At 41.7% G+C, this 21891-nt stretch overlaps 1 pseudogene across 1 annotated transcript; it reads left to right on the forward strand.

Moving 5' to 3' along the window:
• Positions 1-7958: 7958 nt before the first annotated feature.
• LOC307113422 (large ribosomal subunit protein eL38-like) lies at positions 7959-21687 on the forward strand (annotated as a pseudogene). Its single transcript has 3 exons — positions 7959-8016; positions 13576-13678; positions 21493-21687. The product of its transcript is annotated as a large ribosomal subunit protein eL38-like (transcript).
• Positions 21688-21891: the final 204 nt, after the last annotated feature.

Consider the following 21891-nt stretch of genomic DNA (forward strand, 5'->3'; position numbering starts at 1 on the left):
GATTGCAGCCTAGTGAGACACCCTGAGCCAGCGGACTCAGCTGAACGGCACCCCGATTCCTACCCCACCATGTGTGAGAGACCCATTCCCCGGGGCTCACCAGCAGAGTGCATTAAGAAACTGTTTGCTTTTTCCTAACAACTGGGGTGCAGACGGATCGTTTTAATTTGCATTTCTTTTATGAGTAAGACTGAGGTACGTGATTTTATATTGAAGGCAATCTTTTTACATCCTCAATGAGGCAGAATTGCCGTCACTGATTATCTTTAACTGTAATGACTGGAGTAGTCCAATGTTATGGAAACAATTAACATGTATAGTTTTATTTGCAAGATGCTCAGAAAACAAGGTCATCTATATTGAATTCATGTGAATCTGTTCTTAAAAACAAAACCCTTCTACTGCTCAATTTAGTATATCCCCTAGATTATCTACTCCAGCTCATGTACTTCATGAAAGTACCTGTAAAGTAACGACAGGATTTTTATTTTTTATTTTAAATATATATTTTTATTGATTTCAGAGAGGAAGGGAGAGATAGAAACATCAATGACGAGAGAGTATCATTGATTGTCTGCCTCCTGCATGCCCCTACTGGGGGGAATCGAGCCCACATTCAGATATATGCCCTTGGCCAGAATTGAACCTGGGACCCTTTAGTCCACTGGCTGACGCTCTATCCACTGAGCCAAACCGGCTAGGGCAACAGGATTTTTTTTTTTTTTTAATGATGCATTAAGAAATACATGTAGAGCTCTACTGGCATCGCTCCGTGGTTGAGTATCGACCTATGAACCAGGAGGTCATGGTTCGATTTCTGGTCAGGGCAATGTGAAATCAATAAAAATATATTTTAAACAGAAGAGAAATTCAAGTAGAACCCTGGCTGGTGGCTCAGTTGGTTGCAATGTCATTCTGTACACCAAAAGGTTTCGGGTTTGATTCCGGTCAGGGCACATGCCCAGGTTGCAGGTTTGATTCCCCGTCCATGGTGGGTGAGAGGCAACTAATCAGTGTTTCTCACACCGATGTTCCTCTCTCTCAAATAAATAAAAACATATTCTCGGGTGAGGATAGAAAAAAAATTTCAAGTGGAAATTTCCTAAAGATAAAATAACTGTTAGTAAATGCTTCCCCTGATAGAAAGGTGGTTGTTTAATTTTGTTTTAACGTCATGAAGTTTTGTGCCTTCCTGATATGTAGCTATACTAGCCATCTCTTTCTGTGAGCCTTATAGGAGCAGATGAATAAACAGGTTACTTTAGCAAATAATGTGTGTGTGTGTGTGTGTGTGTGTGTGTGTGTGTGTGTGTGTGTTTCTTTGTAGTTTTTTAAAAGGGAAGCTTCATGAACCACTATTTTTTATATTTTTAAAAATTTGATTTTAGAGAGAGAAAAAGGGAAGGAGGGAGAGACAGAGAGAGAGAGGAGAGAGAGAAACATTGATGTGAGAGAAAAACAACCATTAGTTGTCTCCAATACACACTACTGACTGGGCATCTAACCTGCAACCTGGGCACGTGCCCTGACTGGAATGAAACCTGGGACCTTTCAGGACATGGGATGATGCTCAACCAACTGAGCCACACTGCCAGGGCTCTGTTCTTTTCTGGTACTGTTGTTCTTTTTAATTACAAATAATGTTTTTTTTCAATGTATTTCAACGACAATTAACAGCGATTCTGATGAAGTACTCTCACCTATCTCTATACATTTGGGGTTTTGTTTGTATATTAACCCAAGCAATCACAGAATCAATAACTGCATCATATGTGTAAGAGAATTATTAAATTATGTTCTTATAAAGTCAGAGCGAAGTTTATAAAAGATGAAGATGCTATTATTTCACCCGATAGGTGTTAGGAAAGCAGGAAACTTGATATACGGCTTCTCTCTTAGTAAGAGAATTTAATATACACTGAGCTTCACTATTTGTGTGTACATTTTTTTATTATAAATTGTTGCTATCTCAAATGTTTAATTTTAAAGTTAGGTATAATAAATATTATGCTGAGGAAGTGTATTCCACATAATCATACAAAGCAATCATTTATAAGGAATTAGAAGAGATTTTATTGGTTATTAAATTAATTACTTGAATCGTAACAGTGCCCACAATGAAGAATGGAGAGCACATTAGCTGGAAGTTATGAAATTGAAAACTACATTATAATTTTGATAATAAAACCAAAATTAAACAAAACATTTTTAAAGGAAGAAAATAAATTTCTACAAAAGCAAAATAAGAAAAACAAAATTAAGAGGAGCTGAAGGAATATATAATTATAAAACTATCTTAAACATCTAAAGTATGGTAAAGGCATGTACAGTTTAGGAGTTAATTTTACTTCTAATAGTGTGGGTTTCTTAGCGTCTTTCAGTTTTTAAAGAGCAGAGATATATTTGGGTTACTGGGTAATGGTTATTGAAAGGATGCAGAGGAATACGAGAGACCGGAAGACATCTCTGCAGCTGCAGAGCCAGGCCTCATAGAAAACAAGTTATTTTGGGACACACAGCAATTCTGGTGGCTTAAAAAAACTCTGCTAGGCCAGTAGCATGACCTGTCATCTTCCATGCGCTCAGCAGCTCCCTACAGAGGCTGTGCCCTCTTCATATGCTGACTCGACCGTTCTGTCTTGGGTCCCATCGTGACTGCCTCCCTTCAACTCACTCACTGTTCTTGTTGTCAAATACCCCTTACGCACGCTTCCTTCTGACTCCTACTGCTTTGGGCTTCTGCTTCCTGCTCTCTCTTGAACATCTCTCTGCTTCTCAGGAAATCTTTGCACATCTGTGTTAGATCAGTTTCCCCGGAAGCACCCCGAGATGCACCCGTTTGGTTTGTGCTTCTCACCTGTTTCTAACAGTGGGGTGCTGGCACCCAGAGCCATGTTATCATTTGAATAAACTTGACCTTATTCTGTTGTTTTGTTTTTTAAAGTAAAACCTAAACTGAAAATGTAGATTTTGCTTAACCTACTCTTATTTCACACACACACACACACACACACACACACACACACACACACGAAATATATTCAATCTCTCCTTGGCTGCTGAGGCCTGAAAACTTTGCAGAGAAGCCCAATACTGTACTTCTTGAACTTTTAGTCCTTTTCTAGACAGTCTCTGGGGGATGTGATTTCTCAGTGGCTCTGCACAGGATTCATGAGCACCATTGCCTCTTCCCTCCCTCCCCTTGGGGATGTGGAACTGAAAACCACCTACCAGCAGTTTGCCCAACCTGCCCGGGCCGCTTCTCCCATTTGCCAGCATCTACTGGACATGCACAACTCCCTTTCATTTCAAGACTGAGAAGCCAACGAAACATTTGTGAGGATAAAATCTTGACAGGGATGCCAGCAAACCTGCAGCATTCACTTTAAAATTGAATTTATTTCTGCTTGCATTCAAGTTTCTGTTTCTTTAAATCGAGAGTACTCATTAAGTCCATGTATCCACATCTTACTATGTCACAGATAAGTAGAACCCTCAAGACTCTGAGTGCACTTTAAAATTTACTTTAAAAAGGTAATTCGGAAATAAGAAACTCAAATCTCTTTCTATGTACATTATTTAACAAAAAATGAATGGTAAATAGTAACTTCTGTGACTATAAGGGCCTTAATTTAGTTCTCTCTTTTCCTTATGTATCTTTGTGTCCTTTAAATAAAAGAGATTTATTTTATACCCTACACATAATATGGTTTCGTGCCTCTGCTTTAGTACCAGGGAATGTCTTGTTCCAGCTCCACTTCAAAAGAAGGTTTTATAATTTCAGAGGGATAGTTAGGCATCTTGGAGGCAGAGCATGTACATACAGATTATATAATAGACACTGACTTCATTAGCACTGATATGAAGATCTACACAGTAATTCATAATGCTCAGGGTGAGTAGCAAGAAGTAGCCTCAAAAGCTCCCAGTAAGTTTAAGAGGCTTTTTAATTTTACAGACTAAAATGAAAGTAAGGAATTTATTCAGTTAATCATTATGCTCCTTTCAACCAGATACATGACATTTTCATCAAGTCAATGGCACCTTTATTATTTTATTTTGTTTGGGATCTAGGTTGAGTTATTTCTTTTCCAAAGGATAGCAGCTATCCGATAGCCTATACAAATGAACTCTGCTTTTTAATAACTCTCTGGCTCTCTGCATTCATTCCTTTACCAAGTTGTATACCTACCTGTTCTACATTTTAAGTTTGGTGATAAATTTCCTTTAAAGTTATAAAACCTGCTTGAGATCAAGAAGGTACTATAGTTGAGGCACATCTTACCTTGAGCTGAGATGCTGTTGTAAAGATTTAGGTGGAGAGAAGTGATGAATTCTGGATGGAGTCTAAGCACAGCCCAACTGAAATTCTGAAGTGGTGGGGGCTGTTTTGTGTGTTGCTGTCTAGAGTATAAGAAACAGTAACACACCAGGTTCCGTTGTTTCTCTAACATTGGTAGTTTCTGTCCTACCTTCCTTAGAAATTCCAAATCATATGAGGCCAAATCGTATGAGGAAGAGATGGTAAAGGGAGGTAAGAGTTATGGAAAGGAAAGAAAGTGCTATAGTTATGGGAGAAACTGTTGGAGAGACAGAAGCAAGACATTTCTAGGGAGTAAGAAGAGTGGAGGAGGGGGGGAGATCTTTTATATAAAACTAGAGGCCCAGTTCACAAAATTCATGCACTGGAGGGGTGTCCCTCAGCCCAGCCTGCACCCTCTCCAATCTGGGACCCCTCGGGGGATGTCTGACTGCCAGTTTAGGCCCGGATTGTGAGAGGGATCAGGCCTAAACCGGCAGTCGGACATCCCTCTCACAATCCGGGACTACTGGCTCCTAACCATTTGCCTGCCAGCCTGATCACCCCCTAACTGCTCCCCTGCTGGCCTGATTGATGCCTAACTGCTCCCCTGGTGGCCCGATCGCCCCCAACTGCCCTCCCCTGACGGCCTGGTCACTCTGGTGGAAGCCACGTGGAGCAGCAGCCAGGACCTGCCCCCTGGCAGGGCTGAGGGAACTCCAGGGAAGCTGCATGGAGCAGCAGCGGGGACCCACCACCCGCAGTGGCAGGCGCGTGGAGCGGCTGCCGGACCTCCTGCCCCACTGCGGGGCCGTGGGAACTGTGGCAGCAGGCATGCGGAGCAGCTGGCCCCACCCTCGCTGTGCATGCCGCCATCTTGTGACAGTGTTATGGCATGAGGGTTAATTTGCATATTATATCTTTATTATATAGGATTATTTTCAAATAATCATAGTAACTCAAAATAAAACTATAACCAACTACAGCTGTGTGATACAAAATGATTGAAAAATGAAAATTTTTCAAGGGGAGAAATGCTGCTCAGGTGTTGACATAAGCGACCAGCTTGGGCAAGAGGGAGACAACCAAATGTGGGGTCAAATTGTCCATAGTTTTCTTTTCCACCTTGATGAACAGTTTGTTATTTTCACACTATTGCTAGCCATCAGAATCAAGGCTTATTTTTGACAAGTGTTATGGCTGATCTGTGTACTTTTAAGTATATTTTTTATTTAGAGATTCTGGATGTGTATCAGAGAGTTCTCATATATGCTTTACTAAGCTCCTCTGACATTACCATCTATCATAATCACAGTACAAGGATTAAAAGTAAGGAATTAATGTTGGCACTTGAGTATTAACTAAACTACAAACTTTATTTGGATTTCACCATTTTTCCCACTAATGTCTTTTTTTTTTTTTCTGTTTCAGGATAGCATGTTACATTTAGTTGACAGATTAGGTATTGTTGTGGACTGAATGTCTGTGTCCCTCCCCAAATTCATATGTTGAAATATAAGCCCCAATGTGATGGTATTTAGAGGTGGGGCTTTGGGGAGGTGATATGATCCGGAGGATGGAGCCCTTATGAATGTGGTTATAAAAGAGACCAAAGAGCTAGCTTGTTCCCTTTCCACCATGTGAGGAAACAACCTGGAAGAGGGGTCCAACCAGAACCCAACCGTGCTGGCACCACGGTCTGGGACTTCTAGCTCTCAGCACCGTGAATTTCTGTTGATAAACTGCCAATTTATGGTATTTTGTTGTTGCTGCTCGAGCTGATTAAGATAGTTCTCTATTACCACATAACATATTGCCACACACTTAGCAACTTATGAAACAACACATTAATTATCTCATAGCTTCTGTAGGTTAGACGTTTGGGCACAGCTTCACTGGGTGCTCTGCGTAGGGTCTCCCAAGGCTGTAATCAAGGTGTCAGCTGGGCTGGTTTCATGTGGAGGCCAGATGGTGAAGAATCCACTTCCATGCTCAGGTGTTGGCAGAATTCATCCCCTTGAGACTATGGGCATACCTCAGAGATACTGCGGGTTTGGTTCCAGACCACCACCATAAAGCAGGTTGTAATCTTTTTTGCTGGCCGAGAGTCTTGCCTTCAATCTGTAAAAAAAACTCAACCTCTGTGAAGTGCCATAAAGCAAAGCACAATAAATGAGGTATGTCCAGTACATAGGACTGAGGGCCCTGGCTTCTTGCTGGCTACAGCTCCTTGCCCAGTGGGCCTCCCCAAATGGCTACTAACGTCTTTGAAGACAGGTAGGAAGAAAGATCCCTTGAGTGAGCCTCCCAGCTGTGGTGTCTGTGTAATGTAACGATTAGAGAATGCCATCCCATCACCTTTGCCATATTTAATTGATTAGAAACAAGTCAAGGAGAAGGGATGATACAAGGGTGTAACCACCAACATCCTGAAGGCTACCACAGGCTCTGTCCTCTATAATTGTCATGTCTCCTTAAGACCCCTCTAATCTGTGACAGTTACTCAGTCTTCTTGTCCTTCATAACCTTGACACTTTAGAAGAATACTGATCAGCTATCCTGTTGCTTTGTGAACTTTTAACCGTTGTGGCTCTAACAGTTACTGCCCTCTTCCCAAACATTACACTACCGAATAGTAATGCCTCTTCTATCTGTCTCTTTGTTTTTATTTCCTGAGAGATGTGGGAGAAGAGACCACCACATGGAGCACAAGCAACCATATCCAGAAGTAATGGATTATATCTAAAATGTTATGAGCCTAAAAGAATGGTCACATCTTTGATACGAATCATAAAATTAGGGGGGGAAATCTGGCTTGGGAAACATGGTGAACATTTGTTCTTTCCCCTCTGGGAAACCTCCCTGACTCTCAGCTTGTGCAATGTGGATGGAGAGAACTCCATTCTCAGCTCCAGCAGTGGGCACATCTGTTAATCCTGTCAGAGCCCCAGGCCACAGTTCAGGGATTCGCCCATGATCCATCAGAGCCATGGTGATGCTCAGATAAGAGTCTTTCTATGGCTATGGAGAAGGAGGTAGGCATGGTATGCTAAGGGATTTTACCTCATAGGATATAAGCCAGGAAATGTGGTAAGCATTCTGCTATATGTATTCATTAATATTAGATTTTGCTAAGAGACAGAAAACCCAAATTTACAATAATTTAAACCAGATTGAAATGTATTTTTTCCTCAAGTGACAAGAAGTCTGGAGGTAAGCAATTCAGGGCTGTGTGGTGGCCCCAAGGCCACCAGGGAGTGGTTTCTTTCTCTCTTGCTCCATAATCCTTGATAACATGGCTCTACCTGATGGTCCCCGATGGCTTCGTGAGCTTCCAGGCTGTAGGGAGGAGGAAGGGGTGAAGAGAGATCCTTCAAGGACACTTTCTGGAAATTGCTCATGACACTTCTACTTGTATCCCATTGGCCAGAATAGTCACACACACTTCCTATGCTTAACTGAAACAGAGGCGTGGGAATATAGTCTTTATCTCGGAAAGCTACATGCCCAGCCATAAGTCGAAGGTTTCATAGAAAGGAGTAGGGGGAAAACAGCTATCGGAGGACAGTGAGCTTTCGCTGCTGTATCTCCACAAAAGGAGAGCCTGTCCAGAAGGAGCAGTGTTGCAAGATGAAAACAAATCAATCCTGCCCCAGTGATGTCTTTGAACCTCTGGATCAAGCTGCACCTGAAGCCAAACTACCCCTCTACTGAAGGTAATAACTTTCCTTCCTTCCTTCCTTCCTTCCTTCCTTCCTTCCTTCCTTCCTTCCTTCCTTCCTTCCTTCCTTCCTTCCTTCCTTTCCTCCCTCCCTCCCTTCCTTCTTTCCATCTGATGATACAGAAGGGAGGATTCTCCCAAAGAACGTGTAAGGTCATCATGATTTCTCTGTCCTCTAAGGATCTCCATTCCTCTCACAGTTGCTCAGAATGGCAACTGAGTTTCCCTTTAAATCTCCTAAGGGCCAAATTATGCATCTCCACGCTCCATTTCCTTATTTCCTTTCAGCTTAAAGGAGTGGGGTGGGGTGGGGTGGGGAACTGCTGTGTGCTCTTAAAACTTGCCTTCTTAGATTTGATTAAAAATTTAAAAATATGTTGGCTTATAAATCTCTACTAAGACTCATAGCTGGAATTCTCTGGCCTACCTATTCTAGGTATATGTATTTATCTTTAGCAAATGCTTCTTAGAATTATTTTGATATTCAGTAAAAACTCCCCTGTCAAATAACTTGGCTGCATACCCACCTCCTTTTTCTCAATTATGACTTTTATTAATGTTAACAGTATCTGTGGGAATTAGAGCTTACTGGATTTCTTTCTGTTGTTCTAAGAATCCTGTTATAAAAGGTCTCGTTTTAAAGGGTTCCAAACAGTCGATCAGCAGTACAGCTTTTTAAAAAAGTAACTTTGCTAATAGTATCAATTTGCCTAGCCGTTCCCTTGGCATCTTTCTTCTGGGTCTTTCCTTAGAATCAGAAGATAAAAAAACATCCCAGCCAGTGTGGCTCAGTGGTTGAGCATCGACCTATGAACCAGAAGGTCACGGTTCGATTCCCGGTCAGGGCACCTGCCAGGGTTTCGGGCTCGATCCCCAGTAGGGGGCGTGCAGGAGGCAGCCAATCAATGATTCTCTCACATCATTGATATTTCTACCTCTCTCTCCCTCTCCCTTCCTCTCTGAAATGGATTAAAAAAAATATTTTTTTAAAAAAGAGGATAAACATTAAGTTTGGAGGTTTCCCTATCAGATTCTAAAAGCATGGTTTTCACTTAAATTATTATGCTTCTCTGTACCTACTTATATCAGTAAAGTGATTAGGAGTGTTACCAACTGCAATTCTCAGGCTATGAAATTTGGCTTTTTGAATTTAAATTATGCTGCAGCACCATATGGCAGAAGAGAAAGGAGTGCTCAATTTCTTATCTCACAGAGAGTTCCTCTCAAGCAAGGGAAATTGCCTTCACAGCCCAAGTTTCACCGGCTCTCTGAGGCTTAGCAATACCTGCTGCCTCCAAGCACAAACATCCAAGATTTTCTTAAGCCACTGTGAGACATGTTGCCACAAAACCATCTAAGAGGAGGAAGAAACCTTCTGAGTCAACTACTGCCCATCTTCCCACAACTGGATGCTGAGGAAGCCATGGGTACCAAGTTTCACAAATGGGAGAACTCTGGGTGTGTTTCACTTACAGGCATTTTTTAAAAATTTATTTAACTTGAGGCAGAGCCATGTTACAGAACATCATTCATTTCCCCCAGGGCATAATAAGCAGTTGCTACCAGCCTAATGCAATTATGCCTGGCCGCACCATGGGGACCCCTAAAGCTTCGGAAGCACAAGGTCAAATTCTACAAATGTCCAGGTATGCAGGGGGGATACCGCTAATTTATGATTACGGGGACTCGTCTCTCCGCGTCTGTCACAGATTAATGGAACTCGGAGAGCTGCACGTCCTCTTTAGGATTATAAATGGGAGCCTGACATTTTAGAGTCTCTGCCATTGCGGTGACTGAGTATCCTGTTTCTCACACCCGATATTAGGGGACACCTTACTGCCTAATGAGATGGTGAACTTCTACTTGCGTTCTCTCTGGTCGGTGCCAGGACAACTCAGAAAGAGCAGGGTTTAGAGATCTCTCGTGGCTAGCTTCCTAGCTTGCATGTGAATGAGCAAGGCACTGAATGTCCCCTTTGCTCTCAGATTCACTGTCCACCAGGCCCTCTACTCCTGGTGGCTGACCTGGATGGGTGACATCCACATTGTCCCTACCCTCTGGCTTCTGGTTGGGGCTGTTCCATGGCAAGGATTGTCAGGTGGGGTTGGGATATTTCTTGCCCTGGCATCCTCTTTGTGGGGTCACCAGTGCTGACACACGGACACCTATCCTGCCAGGTGGCCCTGTCCTCACAGTTCCCTCTCCGATTACCTGGCAACTTCTCTTACTCCCTGCCCTTTCAGGCTCTGAACCTCCTCCCTGCTGTTACTAGCCCTGAATATTACACTCTCTATTGTGGTTTCCCTAATTCTGCCCACACTTTTATAAATAACCCATTTCTTAAATTCTCAAATTCCTCAGTTTCAAGGTGCCTGTGTTTCTTGCTGGAACCCAAGGTAGGTGGTAAAACAGCCTTGTCCTGATTTGCCCCTTTTCCTTTCTATCTCTTTCACATGCGCTGACTCTAATGAAAAGCAGTCTTTCCTTTTAAGGGCCTGTAAAAGGCCACCATGTATGTTTGCTTGTATTCATTTACGCTCTGCACTTTTGCTCCGCCTCGTTCCCAGAAGAATGATGACCCCTGTTGGCCGGTGTTGCCCCACTCCTGACTTGCCTCTGCCCATTTAAAATGCAGAAGGTGGGGAGGAAGAAATTAACCAAAGAATTTATGTGCATAACCCATGGACACAGACAATAGTGCAGTAAAGGCTTGGGGGTGGGGGTGGGGACTTGGGTGCAGGGTGGAGAGGGTCATTGAGGAAAAGAGGGGACGTCTGTAATACTTTCAACAATAAAGATACATTTTAAAATATGCGTCATAATCTTTAGGTCACCCACACAACCTTTTAAGAAATTGGGAGAAACCTTCAAACTGGCTGTTCCCTGTCATGAAGACAATCTCTAAAAATAGATTTTCTTGAACTCAGTCTTTTAAAATGGAATTTGATTGAGCCTGTTTGGCATGAATATAACCTCAGAAATACAATATGCAATCGCTTAGTGACACCGAAGTATCTACTATTTTGGTTAGCATAGTTTCACTTTGATTCTTTTGAGATAATTGTCTTCTTATATAAGATGGATAATTTCTTTTCTTAGGTACACATTGTCCTATAAGGAAAAAAAAAATGACAAGAAAGAAAATACCAGTGTACCACACTTGTGATAAAAGATGATCCAGATATGGGTGCTAATTTCTAGGCTATTCAAAATCAGGATAGGTTATTTAAGACTAAATTAAACACTACACAATTTTTAGTACAAGGGAAGTAGTATATAGTGCCTTAAAATAGTGGTAAAAATGTTTAAATCCGAGGTATTCTGATGATGGCTTTGGGCCAAGAAAAGAACTAACTTTTTATCCAGATGGAAAAGGGGATGGAGCAGATGTTATAAATACCCCAGTCACCTTCCCTTGACCCCCACAGAGGTCACCTGCCCGCTTCAGTGGAGAATTCCTATACTGACTAGAAGCTTCCTCCAGCTCCTCTCTGTCAGTGGGATTGTACTGGGCCTGTGTGAGGAGAATGCCCACAGGGCCTGGGATTTAATGCCCCAATAACTGCCCTCAACCCTGTAAGGACAGTTGAAGGGTAAATATCCACATTTCCTCATCTCTTTGGGAGAAGGGACAATTCTGAGCTGTGTTCTTTGCAGGTGCTCAGTGGGGCCCCAGCAGGAGTGAGCCCTGTGGCCCACAACAGTAAATGCTGATGAACACACCCTTTATGGGTTCGTCTCCCTTTCTCAGAGTTTCCTGCAATTGCCTCCCAAATAAACTATTTGCACCCAAATTCTTGTCTCAGGGACTGACTTTTGGGAGAGCCCATTTAGGACAGGAGACTCTAGAAGGACAACAAGAGATAAGAAATACCAAATAATGTGCTCTATTATGCATCAAGAAAATAGTATCTTTTATGTTCTTCTGAATCATCTCTGTCTTTAGGTTATAAACTATTGAGAACACTGGCTGTTTAATCAACTCTATAAATCTCTATAACCTATGCATGCAACGAAGAAGGACTTGATAAATATTTGATAATAATGACAATTCTAAGATTATGCTATTTATGGTAGCCATTATCATAGTGAAGGGTACAGTTACTGCAAAAGAGCAAAGGAAGCCGTGCCTTTAAAAAAAAAAAAAAAAAGATAAGTGCTAACTCACTTTCAGTCATCACTAAAACCTAAAAAAATATACAATATCTTACTTGAAATATGGTAGCAACTATACTTAGGTAAAAACTGCTGTTTAAATTTTAACCCTGCTATTCTGGCTTCTGCACGCACTTACTTGCTTAAACAATAAGGTAGCTACCTCAGCCCCCAGATTGAGACCTGGAAACTCACATTAATCCATACCACATCACAAAGGTCATTTTCCTGTGCCTGTGGACCAGAACCACAGGAGATTGATTCCTACTGACTCAGTGGCTCCAGGAGTTGACTACCTTTAGAGATTATTAACCCTGCTCAGTTCTGCTTTTGTACAATCTGCTTTCGCAAGATAGGTCCGCATTCCAATGTCCAGTATTTATAATTTAGAATTTAGAACAAAGGGAAATTCTTGTGATTTAGACCTTTAAAAGGACTGCCTACACCTAGGACGGCGCGGTCGTGAGGGTGGCCACCTGCGTGTGGTGCCCTCGCGGCCGTCCTGGCCAGTTTCAATAAATCCTTGCCTGCTTTTTTTAATCAATTTAGCAGCCTCCGGTGGTCTTATTTTTGACTCCAGGGTTCGACCCCACAACATTACTCAGATGAGCACTGTTTAGGAGATAAGTTTATACAATTGTGTTCAATGACAACTAAATTTCTTCCTAGGTATCTTGTCATTTTTTCACCTTCCTCCACTAGTATGTAGGCAGTTAGACAGACATGAGCAGAGCAAGGACAATGAGGAAAGACCAGGTACAGAAGGTCACTAGACGGAAAGCCCTGATGCCTAGCAATGGGCAAAACAGGGAAAACAAGGACCCTCAACCCCCAGGGTAACCTTTTCTCCCATAGCCTATCACTGGTCATGCAGTTTAGATCCCCTGACCTTTCATATCGTTGGTCATGTGGTTTGGTCCCTCCCCTGACCTTTCCTCTCCTGGCATGTTGCTGGTCATGCAGGTTAGCAGGACAGTGAGGTTCTGACCTGCATCAAATACATCAAGGCCTCAGTTGTGTTTCAGCTCCAGGCCCAGAAAAGCCCTAGAACCAAACAACGACATGGCTGAACCAGCTGCATTGACTAATGACCCCCTGCCCTGGCGCCAAGCAATCTGTGGAGACCATGACCCTGAAGGGACACACCTGGGAAGTGATGAATATTCTATTGAGAGCCTCTCCTAAAATACCAGGCCCTTAAGAGCCCTTAGGACAGAAGCTTTTTGGGGAGCCTCTCTGGTCCCCCGTTTCTTCCTTCCCAGGTGTGTTACTTTTACTCTTCCCTCTTCTAAGCTCCAAGGGCCTGTCTTTTGCCTCTGTAACGTCTTTCCTAAGCCCATTTCTTCTATGAATCACATCTTCTACCTCTGTGACTTTCTAAATAAACTTTCTCTGATAGTTTCAGTCTTGGCTCTGAGTTCTTTCTTAACCATCATTCAAGAACTGGGGTTGCTGAACCTTTTCATCACCGCCAACATACCAATGTTAAGAGCCGAAGTGATGTAAGTTCAATTAGAAAAAATAAAAATCCTAGGTGAAATGGTCGTAACAAATATGCATGATTCCATTAGACAACAACACAATTTCACCAAATGCATGCACAGCTCAGACTTACCATGTAGAACTGGCTAGAGATGGGGCGCTATAAAAATATTAATACTTTCCCTCCCACCTTCTAAGTTCTTCTGGCTGGGCTGATAACCAAATTAACAGATTAACAGGAGAAAATCAAAGTTTAATACATGTGCATGGGGAATTCACATAGACATGATAAATCCATGAAAGTTCTCAAGACAGTAAGGCAACATTGGATATACAAGACTTTTTAGACAAAGGAGGAAAGGTGGGGAGTGGGGTATTAGATTTCAGAAGTGAGAATGGGTGATTTACCAGTAGTTGAGGAGAAGCTTAACATAAGGGAGGAAAATCCCTGCTAGGTGACTCAGAAACAATGGGACACAGGTGGTATCCCGCTAACAGAGCCCAGCCCGAAGCTCTCTATTACCACCCTAAACTCTCCTTCTTGAAGCAGGTTTCTCTGAATCTTTTGGGCAGGAAAGGGGAGAGGGTCAAAGGTTCATTCTGTTTGTTTCTTAATAAGTAACTTAAAATCGTTAATCCCAGAAAGCAGCTTCAGAGTGGCAGAGTTTTGGTCCCTTCCAGACCTTTATAAACCTTATTAGGAAGAGCCCAATCCAAAGATAAATGGCAGAAAATTTAATGGAGAAAACAATAATGAAATAGGAATTGTGTGCATTATTTAACTTGAAGCAACTTTCCAAATTTTGACTTTTATTCTTTGACTTATTCATCCGCTATTCAGTGAGATGAATAATGTTTTCAGTATATTGTTTTATTAATTTCTTTCCCATAAATAACTCACAAGCATTCATCATATAGTAGAATAGAGAAACGTCACACCCAGGATAATACCAGACAATTTCTTCATCTAACTAATGTTAATGAAATTGAGTAGGCTTGCTCCAAAATTCATTGAGAATCATTATTCACTGTCCTAGAATGCATTTAATCATATTCACTTGTCTAAAGATTGTATTACACATCCACGAAGAAGGGAAGTTATGGTATAAATAGAATCTCCAAGGCTGTTCACAGCAGGACAAAATATGTGATGATCGCTCCTGGAAACCAAAGCAAGTCAGCTTAATTTTAAAACTTCAAGCTTAATTTAAAAACATCAGCCTGAAATGTAGCCTATCTTAGCAAAACAAGGTAAAGTGCTCTTTCAAATTATCACACATTTCATCCTTCAAAAATGTATTCTTCATTCATTTTCGCAATCGTCATCTTAACCACATTTAGGCATCACTTGCAAATAAGCTAATGGTATAGCAGCACAAAATGCCCAGACAACTACAATTATCTCTTAATTACACACAGCGGGCCTCCGATGTGTGTCCCCCTTCTGAGGATGCTTAACAAGAAACAAAGAAAGTCAAGTAAACCAGTTAGAGATTCCACGCAGGGTTTTTGATGACAGGTTTCCTCTGAAACGCTGTGGGGCAAGATACAGTAGCAGCAGCTGTCATCAGGAAGAGCTTGCCCAGCTCAAGAAAATAATCGGACCAAATCTAATTATTCTATCCACACTGAGGGATGTGAAGAACCAGGAAACAAAGCAATGGAGGCAATCCTGTCCGCAAATCAGTGGTTTACAAGGCGCTCCAGCCCCCTCCATATGAAATAAGGAAATTTCAGGCAATTCCCCTTGGGTTGTGTCACTCAGGGCAGTTTTATATCTTCTTTGGGAAAGAATCAATACCTCCTTGTTACTGTGAGATCCTATATTGAGTGAGGGAAATGGTCTAAGACCAGAAATATGTCAAACAACTCCATTTCATCTCTAGGGGAGATTAATGTAATTGGGAAAGGCCTATCAATTAATTAGTCAATAAAAGTTTATTGCATGACTATTGGTTGCCAGCTCCGTCCAAGGAAACTGAGGTTAATAAAAACCTTGCATGTACTCTGTGCTTTTCAACACATTCTGTGGCAGAGCTGCAGGGGGCGGGGGGAAGTAGCACCCAGACATATGTGGATGGTGTGAATGTGAAAATGGATCCGCTGACTGTGGGTGATAATAATTATTGTGTATATAAATCACTTGTCAGACAACAAAGGACGTTCATAAGCTTTTTTGTCTTTGACTCATACCACAATCCTGTGAAATGAATAGGGAAACATTAACCCCTTTCTACAAATGAGAAAGTCTCTTGATTAATTGTCTAGAAATTACCAAGAGCTATGAGAATTTAAGTGGCCAATACACAGCCATTATTCCACTTACCACAGGAGGAGCTTATGAGAGTGGTTAAACGGAGGTTTCTAGAACCAGGGCTGAGGACGGCTGTCAGACCCTCATATCCAGCTCCATTTGAGAAATTCAATTAGCCCCACTTGAACCTTCCAATCCTGCTACATCCTCTGTTTCCACAGAACACTTTCATGTCCTTAATTCAGCTTCACACATGGCTCCGTGTTCTTTGTTCTCTCTCTCTCCTGCTAGACCAGCAGCCTCAGACCTGGCTTCATAGCAGAGTCACCTGCTGAGTTCATTATCAATTCAGTTCCCTGGGCTCTACCACAGGCCAAAGGAATCAGAGATAATGGATGCAGTCTGCTTCTTATTTGGAACTGCTGGACTAGCCCTTGGGTTTCTCTGAGGCATTTGCTTCGTCTCTTTCATTATTATGACCCCATTTACTAATACAATATAAGCAATATTCCAATCAATAAAAGTTAATTGGTGAACCTCAAGGAAGATGAACCTAAATGTTCATTTGATTATTCTTGCAACTTTTCTGTGTTTGGCATTTTTCTATATAACAAGTTGGAGGGGAACAAAACGATTAGTTAAATAATCACTAACAAAATTTGGAAATAGTTACAGAAACAAAGTGAATTGTGCTCTTCAATACTAAATTAATTAAGCAATGTTGGTTGAATAAGTGAATGAAAGATCTGATCTCTCACCTTTTATTTGGGAAAAATATCAGAAGTGAGAACTATCAGAGAGGTAAATGGTATCAGGAAGATCTTAGAAAATGGGAAAGTTGGGAGCTATAAAGAAGCTTCTCTTCTTTGTTGTATCATTAGAATCTGCAACTAATTATTTCCCCCCAAAGTTCCCCATTCAATATTATCCTCTAAATAGAAAACTGTTTCTGTTTTCATTTCCAGTTCACCCTCCATTGTCTGTACAGCAGACAGAGAGCAATAATATGGATCAACAAGAGCAACAAGAAGATAGTCCAAGAAAGATACTGACTGGTTGGTTGAATTTTTTAAAATAATTTTTTAAATTGTCTAAGGTTTTACATATGTCTCCTTTTTCCCCAATTGACCCCCCAACCCCCGTGTTGTTTTTTTTTATTAGCCTCAGAGTGCCTGTCATGTCCACATTTCCTTTCTGCACAGACATGAACTGAAATGTTCATCGTTCTTCTGTTTCAGAAGTCAGCCCATGCAAGTGATGGCTGAGACGTCACTTCTGTGGCTTGCTTTACTACTAATGCACTATGTTTTGGAGCATAAGAATCATTCTGCTGCTTCTGTGCTATGGTTGGTTCTCCAAGGCCAGAGATGACCAAATTTCTGCCTGCCTAGATGCATATGACTCTCCTCAGGTCTCTGCCTGTGGTTACAAAGAAGATTATTGTGTAGGTTGTGCTACAACGTTAGGCAGTTCTATTCACATAGGCAGCAGAGAGCAGGTAACATCCCCTGGTCCTGCAAATCTGTCTTATGTTCTGCTGCCTACTGGGGGCTCTGACCAGGACAAAAGGGTACAAGGCCACAGTCTTGAGAGCTTTTTGTTTTCCAAATATTTAAGCTGTCCCCTAGATTTCTCCCTTTTACCCCAGCCAAAAATAATTTTCTAACTCTGTGAGAAACCTTAGTTTATTCAACAACCTCCTCCCACTTCTCCCCTATTTTCAATCATGGAATTTTCCTGTCTGTGCTGAAGATGGGCTCCATCTGTCCTCTCATCCCTCAAAACAGGGCCTAGGATTTTGGAAGCCCAAGCCAGAAAAGTTCATTGTGTTAGCTTCCCGCCAGGGCTCATCCTTTCTCTGAGGCAATGAGCTTAGAACTGCCTAACTGCCTGGAGAGAAAAGGACGTAGGAAAGAAATGAACTACCGGAGGAAAATAATCTCAAAAACATTATCTTTAGTACATTTACAAACTGAGATGTGCTCATTATGCTTCAGTTCTTTAAAATTTGAAGGAAATAAAAATCCAACAACACACTTTCATAAGTCATATCTGTTAGGTTTTAAATGGATTTGGGAACTTCTATTAAAATAGGGATTTGTTTGACACAGTGGAAAATGATAATATTTCAAACTAAATGGCAAGTCATTTACATTATTAAAATAAGTTTCAAGAGGAACTAGAAAGCTGTCCCGAATCCCCATTATTTTCCCTATGACAAGCATAGGGAAGGCCATTCCTTGCAGAGTGATGCAAAACACTGGCTTAAAGCATTCCTCAGTTTTCAACCCAACCCCCAAATTTGCTACTGAACACCTTCTCTGGGATCAGAGAGTGTTTAGATATTTTGGAGGTTGTTTTTTTTAAGATGCTATTCTTTGGTGGACTCTTTTGGAGATGTGTGATCAGCCAAGGAGATTGTGACTCCCCATTTTCCCAGGAATGATTCCCTGGTTCTTCAGCCAGTATATGTTCATGGTATTGAACTTATACCATATCTGTTAGGTGTATAGTTATTCTGGCCACATGGTTATTCTGGATATCAGCTCTACCCTGGCCAATCTCCTGGGCATTTGGAATTGAGACTGAAAGGAGGGTCTGTCTCTTGGCTGAACCTGCAGGTTCTGAGAAATAGAAGCTGGTCTGTGGGGAGAGAATGCAGAAAATGCCTTTGCTGGACAAGTCTTCCTACTATTTTTTAAAAAAACATATATATTTCTTTATTGATTTCAGAGAGGGAGGGAGAGGGATAGAGAGATAGAAACATTAATGATGAGAGAGAACCATCGATCAGCTGCCTCCTGCACGCCCCCTACTGGGGATCGAGCCCACAACCCGGGCATGTGCCCTTGGCCGGAATCGAATCTGTGACCCTTCAGTCTGCAGGCCAACACTCCATCCACTGAGCCAAACGGGCCAGGGCAAGTCTTCCTACTTTTGTAACCCCCAGGCTCTTTGTCTTCCTGAGGCCATGGAGGTCTTGCTACCTCCTGTCCTCCAGGCCTTTGAGACTGCACTTCTCACAGTGAAGCCCCCTCGGATGAGAGCTTGAGCTCATCTCATTGTATTTCTTTTGTTTGCAACAAAAGAACTTTTAACAGACACGCGCTTCCTTTTGCTGAGCTCAGTTAAACCCAAACCTTATTTATATCAACAAAGGACTTAATTACGCTAAGTGGGTAACAGCATCAAGAAGAACTTGGAACACCACGACCAACGTAGCTGAGAGTAGTAAAAGGAAAAGAGAACAGAGTGGGGGCTACGCGTTGAGTCGCAAAGTCCCAATTCATCATCTGTGCACATCAAACCACCAGTGTTAAGTGCTGGTTGGTGATGAGGGCAGAATCAGAAATAGTGATGCCCCCAGTTAATGAGCAGTGTGAACAAAGTGGGGAGGACTGGTGCAGCCTGCGTGAAGCCGCTGAGCCTGTAGAGGTGGCAGGTGTGCACAAGAGCAACGTTTTCGCTTCATACATAGGAAGTTTTTGCAGTGCTTATTATTTTAGACTATTTAAACCAGGCTGCCTGCTTTTATGTATTGATATATCGACTTTGTAAAAAAAAAAATCATTAAAAAAATAAGTTTGATCACATGTTCATGGCCATCTGCTTCTGGTGACTAAGTTGGGGGTGCAGAATGCCAAGAAAGGATGTACTATCTTTTGTCAACCGAGGCAAAAATAAAAATCACAGATCAAAAATCGGAACTTTGGGGAAGAAGCATCCGGATTGCTTAAATAAGTTAAGAAATATGCAAACTGTAGACCTCCTTTGAACATGAAAAACTTTTGGGGGGTGAGTTTTGTTTGCTTGGTAGAAGATGAACTCAATCGGATGGATGTGGATGCTATAGGACGTGACTATGGTTTGGAGGCCCAGGTCCAAGCTCTCTCTCCCCTGCCCTCCCCTCTGTTAAGGGATAAAAATAAAAAATGAGTCTATTTGAGTACCCTTGAAATGTTGCCTAATTTAATTTAAGTATTTCATTTAAAGGCCCAAGTTTTCTGGTGTAAGCCCTAAGAAAACACTAGCCCTAAAAATAATTGCATGCCATGATCACATCTTACATTACGGACCAACAACAGTGTCAAGCAATTAGCTTTTTATAGAGAGTGGGAAGAAAACAATTTCTCTTTTGAACCACATTTTTGGTTATTTAAATTAATGGAACTTATTTTTCTTGAGGACGTTCTTAGTGTAGCATTAGAGCATTAATTCTTTATTCTTCAACTTCAGAATTCATTCAATTTCTAATTCCACTAAGTCTGCCCTTGGCCCTTGACCTCACTCCTAACTGTTACACTTAGCTTCCTGTGATTGCTTGTGGACAAGATGAGCTCCAGACAAAAATTGGATGAAGGTGACATTTGTCATTGGCTTCTTCTCATCTTCTGCATTAGCATGATCCCCTTTCTCCCCCACCCTCACAAAGCCATTCATGTTGCTTGGGTGAGCCATCTTACACAGACCTGACGTTCTCTGTTCTGCTCAGAAATCCACTTCTGTACTTACCTATGGGCAACCCCACATTTATTTATTTTGTTAACTGAAAACCTATGATTGTTGAACATATATCATGTGCTAGCCTATTTGTTAGGTATATGGGTACACAAGCAAATGCCATGAAAAACATGGGTTCCTGTTTTCAGAGAGTTCACAGTCTAGGAAGGAAATAGACGCACACAAATGTGCATATGGACAAAAGCAAGAACAAGCAGCTTAGACAAATAGAACTGTGACATAATGAAAATTGATTAAAGCCCCTGGGAATTAGAAGGAAAGCCAGGACTGGGAGGGAGGAAAGATTTGGGAAGGGTTCAGGTCATCTGAATAAAATCCATTCCAGAAAAAGTGTGAGACTGCAAATTTTCAGATTGGGGGAATCTATATTTCATTATTTTAAATGGGAAAAATAGAATGTATTCTTAGACACAGGGGTGAACCACAGGCCAGGATCCAAGGATGACAATTGAAAAACATCAGGTTGACTCTGGAAATCTGCAGCCATATTTAGTTCTTGTAGCCATATTTTTAAAAGAGATTATGGGATTGGATCATAATCTAAAATGTAAACTCTTGAGCATTTCTTTGTAGAAAAACAGTGTGCAATGAAATGAATATCTATTTTGAAGATAGAACTGGATAAAACTAGAATTCAGATGAACCATGCTGTCATATTTATTGATCTGCTTTGGCTTAGCATTTCGTCCTTTGCAATACAGGTTTTCATAAAGAAGAATAGTAATATTATAGGTTTCTTCAAAAGTCCATTATGAAAGTAGAAAATGACATTTTCTTCCTGGGTAGATTTAGTCTAATCCCACCAAATCTGTCAGGATGTTGAACCGTATACTGTACTCATTGAACAGTCATGTGATAGATGGCCATTATTGCTGTTAGGAGGGCAGTGGGGGTGGAGGTGAGCTTAGAGAATCAGCAGAGGTCAAAGCAGTCAACGTTCACCTTTTAAATTCACAGGCAACTGGCTGTTAAGTGCCTCTTGGGCTGTACACAGAGAATAGGGGAATAATTGGAGGTGCCAGCAGTGAGGTCTCTGCACCTCATAACCATGCCTTGAAAAATTGAGGAAATCAAGGTCTTCCTACTCACTGCCAGGAGAAAGGATGCCAAATCTGTCAAGATCAAGACAAATAAGGATGATGTGAAGTTTAAAGTCCGATACTTTTAATAGTATACCTTGGTTATCACAAAGAGAAGGCCGAGAAACTGAAGCAGTCCCTGCCCCCAGATTTGGCAGTGAAGGAGCCGAAATGAATCAGACACGCTGATCTGTATTAAAATATTAAAAATTCTCGCCGAAACCGGTTTGGCTCAGTGGATGGAGCGTCGGTCTGCGGACTGAAGGGTCCCAGGTTCGATTCCGGGCAAGGGCATGTACATTGGTTGGGGGCACATCCCCGGTGGGGGGTGTGCAGGAGGCAGCTGGTCGATGTTTCTCTCTCATCGATGTTTCTAGCT

The sequence above is a fragment of the Cnephaeus nilssonii genome, assembly GCF_951640355.1.
Source record: "Cnephaeus nilssonii genome assembly, chromosome: 17".
NCBI lineage: Eukaryota > Metazoa > Chordata > Mammalia > Chiroptera > Vespertilionidae > Cnephaeus > Cnephaeus nilssonii.